At 46.4% G+C, this 11,118-nt stretch overlaps 1 pseudogene; it reads left to right on the plus strand.

Moving 5' to 3' along the window:
* Positions 1-3,860: 3,860 nt before the first annotated feature.
* Positions 3,861-10,338, plus strand: LOC146775860 (uncharacterized; annotated as a pseudogene).
* Positions 10,339-11,118: the final 780 nt, after the last annotated feature.

Below are 11,118 nucleotides of genomic sequence, written 5' to 3' on the forward strand. Positions count from 1 at the left end.
AAGAGAACCTGATACAACGTACGGATCATTACTTCAAAGAAAACACAGGCTCATTAGACTCTGCGCAAACACTGTGGGAGTCCTTCAAAACAGTGCTCAAAGGCCACTCAGTAGCACTCAAGGTGGGACACATTAGGAAACGTAGAGACAGGGTAGAACAACTCGAGAACAAGCTCTAAAATAGTGAAATGGAGTACGCGCAGAACCCAAATGATGACCATAAACACAAATTGAATATTAAACAACTCGAATATAAAGCCTTAGTAACAGAGGGGGCTACAGCCAAACATATGGCAGCTCAACATAGAATATACGAGCTTGGGGATAGGGCGGGTAAACTGCTAGCCTGGCTAGAAAAAAGAGAGCAAGCCACTCGCTGGGTCCCCTGACTATGCATAAATAACACTTGTATCATTACAGACCCACAAGAGATTGTAGAGGCCTATGCGATTATTTTGAGCAGGTATACACCCCCGCATGACAACTACTGGCAGACATACCTGTGCTAACCCTGCCCCCCCCCGAGAACAGAGACTCGCTAGAAGGGGACCTCACTGATTAGGAAATCTGCTCAGCAATTAGCAGCATACAATCCAGGAAAGCAATGGGGCCCAATGTCTCCCTATTGAATTCTTCAAACTAACAGCATCACAGGTCGCGCCATGTATACAGGATATGTACCTTGAGAGCAACGAGAAGGGGTCCCTGACGGAGAACCAGAGGATGGCCTCAATTGTAGTAATTCACAAGAAGGAAAAACCTGCTGATAGCTGTGGCTCCTACCGACCGATTTCTTTAATAAATGCTGAGGCCAAAAATCTGGCGAAAATCCTCACCTCTATCATCACTAAAATAGTACACGCAGATCAATACGGTTTTATGCACAGCTGAAATACGTCCTTAAACATTCGTCGACTCCTTAACGTCCTGGGTCGGAAACACATAATAGCAGAAGACGCTGTAATACTCTCTCTGGATGCCAAAATGGCATCTGATACAATAGAATGGGCGTATCTTTTTGAGGTGCTGCTCCGTTTTGGTTTAGGCCCGAAGTTCCTCGGGTGGGTTAAGCTCCTATACACAGACCTGAAAGGTCAACTCAAGGTGGACAATCACACATCACGGACGTTCCTGCTGAAGAGGGGCACCAGGCGGAGGGCCACCTATCACCACTGATTTTCTCCCTGATGCTTGAACCACTTGCGGCTTGGATTAGAGGGACAGATTGTTGAGAGGGCTGAAGTGGGCAGAGCGGCAAGAGGACAGAATATCCCTATATGCTGGCGACATCTTGTTATATCTTGCTTCACCAGCAAAATCAGTACATAGAATCCTAAACATTTTCATAAATTTCTGCAAATACTCAGGCTACACTATCAATTGGTCCAAATCAGTAATCTACACACTCCATGGCCCGAACCAAAAACTACCGCCAAACTGTGTGGCAACAATTGCTGTTGGGGGCTTCCGCTATCTCGGCGTCTTCATAACCCCAGAAAAAGATCTCTTCTACACCAAAAACCTCGAGACTCCCCTGAACAGGCTGCGAAACAACGTGCTGCAGTGGAGGACACTGCCCCTCTCCCTACTGGGCCGCGCAGCCCTTTTCAATATGTTGTCACTCCCACGTTTCTTACACATCCTCCAGCACAGCCCTATAAGGTCCCCGAGTCATATTTTAAAAGCATAGACAGTGAAATTAGGACATTGTTACGGGATGACAATACGCCACGTATAGCCTTACACGAATGAACCAGAAGCTGGTATGATGGTGGGATTTCACTCCCCGATAGAACCCACATACCATCTGGACAGATACCAGATGGGGTGTGAGGGGTACAATGGGGGTCTATATTCAAACCCCCAAAAAGGCCGATATTTCTGCCCTACCGCCCTAACCATCGAAATCTGGCATCAGGCCAGTAAAAAACTTGGCAGGCAGGGTACATTGACCGTAGCCGTGCCACTTTGGTCAACTCAGCGACTTGGGGCATTGAGTAGAAAGCCGGGATTTGACAAATGGGACATTATCGGTAGCTCTACTGTCAGTGACTTATGGAAAAAGGGAAAAATTATAAAGTTCTCAGAATTACAAAAAGAATACGACTTAGACCAGAGGGAAGTATTTTGATATATACAAATCCGTCATGCTTTGATCACAACTATCCCCACACAGGGTGAGATACCGGAGGCATTCCCATTTGAAGATAGACTATCTGAACCCTTGAATAAAAAAGCCATATCTATGGCATACCAAAAACTCAGCAACAATCTACCTGACCCACTCTAATGACTCCGAGGAAAAAAGGCAAACAGAGCTGGGGCCGCTTGAGGACGAGGAGTGGCAAGCTGTGCTAATGTCCCCACGCGAGGCTGCTATCCCACTAAAACTCCACCTTATTTAACGTAAGATATAATAATAATCCACATTTGTAAAGCGCGAACCATCACCCGTAAGAGTCTCTAGGCACTGGGGAACGTCTGGAAGATTAAGCAAGCTATTGCCCAGAGTCACATGGTGCTGGGCTAATCTGCCGCCGGGGATCGAACTCTGTTGCCCAGATTCCGGAGTCAGTCGCCCTGGCCGCGGCGCCACACCTATTCCCCAAACATACCTAACTGGGGCCACCCTCACTAAAATTGAGTGCAGACAGGACCCACTTTGCCTCCGGCATTGTATGGAAGAGGCCACATTCTACCACGTGCTATGGGGTGCCCAACCATAGCGCCACTCTCGGGAAAAGCCACACAACACGTATGGCAATTGGTAAAGACCTAAGTTGGGACTCCTCAACATATGGGACTCCACAGATCTTACTACAATAGAACAACAATGGGTCACCTTGGGGTTCACAATGGTCAAATGCAATATCACGATGTGCTGGGGGCTGATGATAAGCCGACTGGAAAGGGATGGGCTAAAAAAATGGATACATTTATGATTGCCGAAAAGGAAGTGTTTAAAAATAGAGGGTGTCCCAAAAAAAAGGGATAAAAAGTGGGGTAAATGGAACCTTTATAGAGGAGAGATCTGTATCTCCCCAACCGTCGAAATGGCGGGAAAAGAAAATCGTGGGTGTGGAAAGAACTGAGTATATGTACCCCAAGAGGTCCCATCAGAAAAGTGTCCTTTGAACTACCTGATAAATTTGGTTTTGATTCTGAATTATATTAACGACCTGTATTGTTTACTGTGAAAACTAATAAAAATAAATATTTTTTAAAAAGAACTATCCGAAGAACTAATGTAAGACCAGACAGAAGAAGAATTATCAGCTACTATAAATAGGAATATAAGTAACTACCTTTCAGATAACTGTGAACAAGACCTTTGCATATTAGAATACAGGAGTTTTTATTAAAATCTACAAAACCTGTCGCAGTTGTTTTCCCAAGAGTAAGGCATTCTTTAGAAGGCCTCTAAAAATAATTGACCAGTCCCCCAGGAGTAATGAGGTAAGTGGTTTAGGGATAACTATATATCTGATGTTCACCTTCACGGCTTAATAAAGGTTTATGTGAAGTTAGGAAATACCCCATGAAGTAAATTGGAGTCCAATTCCAGTGTAAACTATAGTACATAAGATCAAGTTCACTAAAAAGCCATGGGGTCCCCTTTAGAACACCTGGTTAAGGTGTTCTCTGGCGACAAGGACAAGATAAAGAAATAATGCAAAGAATGGCATACAGCAACATTAAAACTTGCATATGCCTGGCCCAAAAAGGGCACATTTGATACTACAATGGTAGAAAACACAGCCACCTTCCTAAAAAGCAAATTCAAGGGAAGTAAACCAGAGAAATGGAAAATCGCACTGGACCTATAGAAGGTCTTTTGTGAAACAAATATAAGAAAGTAAATGATAAAGTCTCAGACCACTCCTCCGGCTCCTGCACCTCTACCAAGATGTGCAATTAAATTTAGCAAAGGTATGGGGCATGTACACAATGCAACCTGTTTCCCTTAATTCACTACCCACCTCTTCACATCCCCCTGCTGTAGGCTATACAGACCAGTATAGCCCACCTTCAGAATCTTCTACTAAACATGGAGAGTACTTTCGAACAATTACATGTCCTAGAATGGCTAGTACACCACGGCAGACAGGTGGTTACAGTACTAAATACGTAGACGTCACATTTTCACTTCATTTGGAGGATGAGATGTCCCCCACTAGGAAAGATGGGGGTGCACTTAACAAAGGGTCAAGGGTCCCACAGAGAATGGGTGATACTAGAAAACAGGAAGATTTTCAGAAAAAACAAGTCCTAACAGTAAAAACGAGGTAAGAAGGGTAGCCTTCACATCAGAATATCCTCTCACATGATACTGGAGGTTCATGCACCCAGGAGCAGAGGAGAATAGTATAGGCAAGTGGGTTGAAATGCAGGAGGATGGACAGGAAGACCCAAGAGCAACTCAGGAAAGGGAAGAAGGGCCACTGGGACAGTGGAGGGCCCCAAAGGGCCACATATGACTGAACAAAGAGGACCAGAGAATACATTCCTTACACATTGCATCCTAGGGGGAAATGATTTGGGTTCAGAATAATCCTACGAAGGATCAGAGGAGGCATTAGATGACATCACTGAACATATAAACAAAATTTCCCTTCTTGAGTAACATAACAGGGAACAGTCACAGTATGCCTGTGAGGGAAAAGAACGCAATAAGATAAGGCAGGACAAGCTTTACAAAGAGGGCAATGGGGACTGAGGAGATTAGCATTCAATGGTGTGCATACACGCCAATATGGGAGAAGGGAAAGGTTTAGGGTAGCAGGAAAGATGACACTGAGGAAAGATCTTGCTTGTGTACTCCCTGTGTGTCCAGGAAATGATTTGACGCCCAATGAAATAGTAGCCAAACATGAGAATTGTTTACGTAATGTCCCTTTTACTAAAAACCTAGCAGGTTGGAAAGAAGGATTGACATCACAGATGACACCATGGCTGAAGGAGGGTTCATTTGAACCCTGAGACGTAGCAAATGCAGAAAAGTGCATTTTTCGGGGCATAGGGGATCCTTACTGGGGCTATCCTTATATGCAAGAAAGTCCCAGAGTGTGGCAGAGGTGTGCTTGTAATTATGACTCTTGTCACCCTACTGGCCATAGGACTACAGTCCTGACACAATTGCGTTTGATATTTAAAGGCCCAGGATCGCATCAGTATATACCATATTTCATAAACAATGGGGTGACCCTGTGTCCCTCAGAACCTGGGTATAAATGATATAAAGTACAGTGGTTCTGTCGGGTATGACCAAGCAATTGCTTTGTTTTTCGATTGAATCAAAAGGAGCTAGATACATCAATCAACAACAAAAAATTAATCATAAAGGAAATTATATTTAAGAGGACCACATGAAAAAATAAGCAATGACAATGCACAAATCACGATGAAATCAGATTTGCTGGGTGGCAGAGTATTCTTTATATATAAATTGCATCATTTATAATGCTCAGGGGCCCGAGACATAGCATTATAAATGATGCAATTTATATATAAAGAATACTCTGCCACCCAGCAAATCTGATTTCATCGTGATTTGTGCATTGTCATTGCTTATTTTTTCATGTGGTCCTCTAAAATATAATTTCCTTTATGATTAATTTTTTGTTGTTGATTGATGTATCTAGCTCCTTTTGATTCAATCGTAAAACAAAGCAATTGCTTGGTCATACCCGACAGAACCACTGTACTTTATATCAGTATATACCATGGCCCCAGATGGACCACTTCGCTGAAGGTGCTAGGAAATGTATAGCAGTTTTAGAAAAACATTCCGCAGGGATTAGTCTTGCAATCGGGTACATTAAAATCTTACTAAGTTCCCTTATATGAGGTGAGACAGGCACACTGTTCACAAAGGCAGGAGTAAAGGATGTGACATTGACTAACCCAAAATGTGATGGGGCACTCTTTAACAGAGTATGGGGAATTGTTTGGAAACAACTGAGAAAAATGTATCCAGACAGGCCAGACATTGGGTCTCTTATGGCACAGACAATGCAGCTAATTGAGGATCCAGCCCAATTCCTCAGCAGAGTGAAGGAAAATGGACACAAGAAGTAGGGGGAGTTGGGACGTGACTGGACAGTCGGTCCTGTTTTATAACATAGAGAAAAAGGGTCTACCAGCTAAATTGCAGGACTAACTAGATAATTAGTGGCCTTAGATACCAAACCATGGACAGAGATACAGGCACACATAATACATTTCTGTAATAAGAGAAATGAAAAAACGGAGAAACCCGAAATAGAGAAAGCAGTAGCCAAATTGGTCCAGCAGAAGTTGACCAAGAAAACAAAGGGAGGTATTGCCACTGCCATCACTCAGCTAACTGCAATGTCCCTGGGTAGGCCCTCTCTGGGCACCCAGACGCCACCCAACCAGTATTTATTTTATTTATTTATTATTATTATCGCGCTGGCTAGACCCGGATATATCAGAGCGATTTACATGAGTATCAGACCATAGTTGCAGGTTACATCGTTACAAAGGTTGCACAGTTATTAGAGCATAGCTACATAGTTACATGTTAAGTCGAGACAAACAAGAAGGACGTATGCGTAAGGGAAAAAGCAGGGAAGGGGAGAGATTCAGGGGAGAGGGGGTAGGCGCAGGGGAAGTACACAGCGAATGAAGGAGGGAAAAGAGGAGGGGGAGGGGAGAGACACAGCATGAACAAAGAAGGGGAGGGTGAAGGGGAGGGTGACGGGGGCACAAACCGGTAGACGAGTAAAAGCTGCGTCCAAAGTCCAGTAAGCTGTGATCCCAGGGGAAGTGGTATCATTCCCCCAACTCCATTGCGAGAGGCTCCCTTTACGTAGTGGACTCTCTCAGAGGGGTCTCTGAGACTCCAAGGCCTACCTACTGGATCCTTCCCCAAAAAGGGGGAGAGGGAGTGCTTTGGCAAGGGGCGCCATACCATACCTCAACTGTGAGTGGCTCCCTTGGCGCTGTGGACTCTCTTAGAGGGATCACAGGCACTCCAGAGTATAAGTAATTGGATCTTTCCCCAACAAGGGGAGAAGGAGTGCTTAGTTAAAGGGCACAAGGGACAGGGGGCTAGGCAGCATAGCAGGCAAGGGGAGAGATTAAGGGAAGAGGATGTAGGAGCAGAGGAAGTAGACAAAGAATAAAAGAGGGAAAGTGGTAGGGGAGGGTGAGAGAGAGCATGAAAGGGGGGAGGGTGAAGGGGCACAAACCGGTAAACGGGTAAAAACCTTGTCCAAGGTCCGGTAAGCTGTGATCTCGGGGGAAGTGGTATCATTCCCACATCTCCGCTGCGTGAGGTTCCTTTTACGCAGTTGACTCTCTCAGAGGGGTCTCTGAGACTCCAAGGCCTACCTACTGGATCCTTTCCCAACAAGGGGAGAGGGAGTGCTTTGGTAAGGGGCGCCTTACCATGCCTCAGCTGTGCGTGGTTCCCTTGACGCTGTGGACTCTCTCAGAGGGGTCACTGAGACTCCAGAGTAAGAATATTGAATCTTTCCCCAACAAGGAAAGAAGGAGTGCTTAGTGAAAGGGCATCAAGGGACAGGGGGCTAGGAGGCGGGTCGGAACTGGCAGGTCAACAGAGGGGGAACAAACCGCAAAAGAAAATCGCATTAATTACAGACAGATAACACATTCAATACCAGGGTAAATTAGCAATCCAGAAAAAGACAGGATCCATGAAAGGCAAGGGTCAGGGAGGGCAAAGGGAGGGAGTCAGCAAGTTGAAGAGTCCCACAAGGAAGAGATACGGATAGCAGAAAAGGAAATGTATACGTTGTAGAGTCACTAGGGAGAGAAATGCAAACAGGAAAGCTCAGAATCACAAAATAGTGATATTAAGTACAAAGAACTACTACATATACTAGTGGTTAGAGTTGTAACTATTCAAAATAGTAAATTCTCTCAGGGTTCCATTTTCACAACGATTAGGCTAAAAGCGATTTTATATTACTTTTCAACAGAGTGAACGGAGAAATAAGACATCCAAGGGGGTAGAGAGGGAGGGGAGGGAGATGAGATAGGTGATAGGAGAGACGTGGGCCTAGGGGGGGGGAGAAAGAGATAAGGCCGTCCAGCCGAGGAGTCATGTCTGAGGGTCAGCAGGATGAAGTCCGACGGACCAAGGGAGAGGACAAGAAACCTCAAAATGGTGGCTCCATTCGCCATCCGCCATTTTGCGCCGTCAGTTCCCAGACACATCACTGGACCGTTACTCTGAGGCATCTCCAACTATGCGGTGATAGGGCAAACTAAGCAGTCACATGTGTGGGATAAATGTAGAAGAACAAACTCCATGGAGGCAATCTGTGTCTATAAATCCTCAGAGGGAAGGCAGTTCAGGCAGGCCGTTTCATACAAAAATCCTCAGAGGGTCGTCAGTTCAGGCAGGCCGTTTCATACAAGGCCATATAGGAAATATTCACCACCAACAATGCGGAAATAGGACAAACAAAGCGGGCCATGAGTGTAATAAATAGGAAGAACACACTCCAAGATGACCGCCAGTGCTGGGAAGGAGCATGCCCCTCTCTCTCTTTCCATGCCCAGCAGTACACAGCAAGCCCATTTCTGTTTCCATGACTGGCAGTACCTAGTGCTTATGAGGGGATGGCCCTTCATCAGCTCACATGGGAGGTGGCCAAAATGGATACCAAACCTCCACCAAAACACTATTAGAGGCTACCAAAATGGGTGCCCGTTATGTAAACCACTAAACTCAAGGGTCACCTAGCGAGCCAGGACAGCCCCCCCCCCCGGGAGAATTCAGGCCAAATCTGGCTCGCATGTTACAACAGGACTGCCATATTGGAAAGAACTACAGTCCAAATGCCCGTTATTCACCAAACTTATTACGGACCAGATGATGGGGCCGAGGGGGGGTCATATGGGGCCGCTGGAGGTCAGACCCAAAGTACGCATCCTTCACAGCCTTTCACCAGAACTCAACAGCATATCTCCTCTCCCTCCCGAGCCACGCTTGGAACCGCGAGACTCTCTGCGATCACAACAAGCACGGGACAGTTTCACCACCTCTCCAGGCAACATCGCAGGTCTGCATAGAACAGCAAGCATTACAACTCACGCGGCGCTCCGGACTCTACGCCTCCAGAGTTCTATCCAGGAGCACCTCAGGAGTCAGCAAGAATCACGGGCCAAGACTCCTGGTGCGGAAGCTGGCATTTTCACCCACAGCAGCAGGGCGGATCGGGCAGATTGGACCCTCAGGCACCCGACGTCTCCAGGCTCTTGGCCTCGGTGCAGGGGGTGGTGTAAGTGATACTTACTTTGCCCTGATGATGAAGTCTCCACAGTCCTTGGAGCCCCGATGCTCGGGAGGCAGAATCAATGTCCGAAGCACTTAACGTCTCCCCACAGGGCACGGGGGCTTAGCTCCAGCAGCTATAGGGCGAAGCAACCCGCAGGGCAGATCAGATCGGAGCAACGGCAACTCCAGGATCGCTGCAGCCGCGTGAGGGAGGGGGGGGTGTGCTCCTTAGTACATCCACAAGATCCACATCGCCACCAAGGAGCTCCAGGTTCTGTGCGTAGCAGGCACGAAACTCCAACATGAGAGAGAGTCTAGCGGGAAAGAGAGCATTAGCTTCCACCAGGACTCGGCAGGCTCCGCACCACTCTCCGGTCCGAAGCAGTCCCAGGCAGCATCATCATCGCGGCGGACAGTACTTAAGGTAAGATAGATGCCAAATGTACTTCTTTGCAGAGAAATAAAACATATCATTACGTTACAGGCAGGTTTCTCGGTAGGGGGATGTCATGTAGCAGGGTGGAAGGGGGGCATATCCAGGGATATATTCATCAAAGAGTGATCCCAAGCCCCGGAGCTTCTTTGAGGAGCTCCAGCTCAGCGGCCATTACCGACGCAGCAGTCAGTATGCCCAGGGACGCAATAACAGAAATAATGGAAGAGGAGAGCATGGAAGGTTTTGGGGAAAAAGAGTAAACACATTCCAGAGTGGACAAACAAGTCACTATTGCAACATGCCAGGACATTTCATCAGAAATGTAGGTTCAAAAAGGAAGATGTACTTAATCTGACAAGGGTGACATATGGTCAACAAATGGCACCACCTGGTGGTATTATTACAACTTGCCATTAATCCTCGGGTGATGTATCACCTGCTGCCCTAAATACAACTGCCATTTCAACCACAGATACAGCCCCAGCAGTTACAGCAACACATGCCACAAATGCAGTACAGGCCACAAAAGACAGGGCAGCTCACCTTGAAGCACCGTAACTCACAAGGAGGAGTAATTGTCAGGGGAGAGAACCCTTTCCTGCAAAATTACATTGGAGAATATGCCCATTGAAGGTGCCCGCAGAGTAGTCTCATGTGTCCAGTCTTATCGGTAACCCACAGGCTAGACGAGGAACCCACTGTGATCGTAGCTATAGATGACAAGGAGTACATCATTCTCATCTACAATGTTGCCACTAGGTCCTGTATCCGTGAGAAGGGGCTCCCATTGTCAAATACATCCATGGACACATGGGGGTTCTCTAGGGCTGGGATGAGGGTTCCTTTCACTAAACCTGTGGAGATGGAAATAGGGGAGAGGTATGTTGACAGCTGTCTCTTATTCTCCTCAGATGCCCCGGCTAACTTGCTAGGATGTGATCTTATGGCAAAGTTAAACAAACATAACTATTCACTTTGAAGAGGATTGATCTATGATATGTTCAACACCAGGCGTATCTCATAATCGCATCATGACTATGGTCACACACCCTTCAGGCTGTGACCAGGTTAGGGCTAGACCCACAGACCTTTTAGCCTTCACTAGGGCAGTGTACAATATCAGCAGACACACCGGAATTGACATAGAAATTAGTTGAATTACCTAAGAACTTCCTCTTCCAACGACAGGGCCCCTATTCTGAAGCATTAGACAAAGACTTCATTCTGGAAATAGAGGCTCTGGAAGTGTCTCCCACCTATGGGACACGGATGGCAAGTGACCACACCTGTGCGATGTGGGCATGTCATCTTTCATGATCCCAACATGCAGGTGGGAGACATATCAAATGATCAGTTTTTTGATGATGACCCCAGAAGTACAGAGATTGTTTTCCGAGACAGTATACCCCTA

The sequence above is a fragment of the Triturus cristatus genome, chromosome 12 (genome assembly GCF_964204655.1).
Source record: "Triturus cristatus chromosome 12, aTriCri1.1, whole genome shotgun sequence".
NCBI classification, from domain to species: domain Eukaryota; kingdom Metazoa; phylum Chordata; class Amphibia; order Caudata; family Salamandridae; genus Triturus; species Triturus cristatus.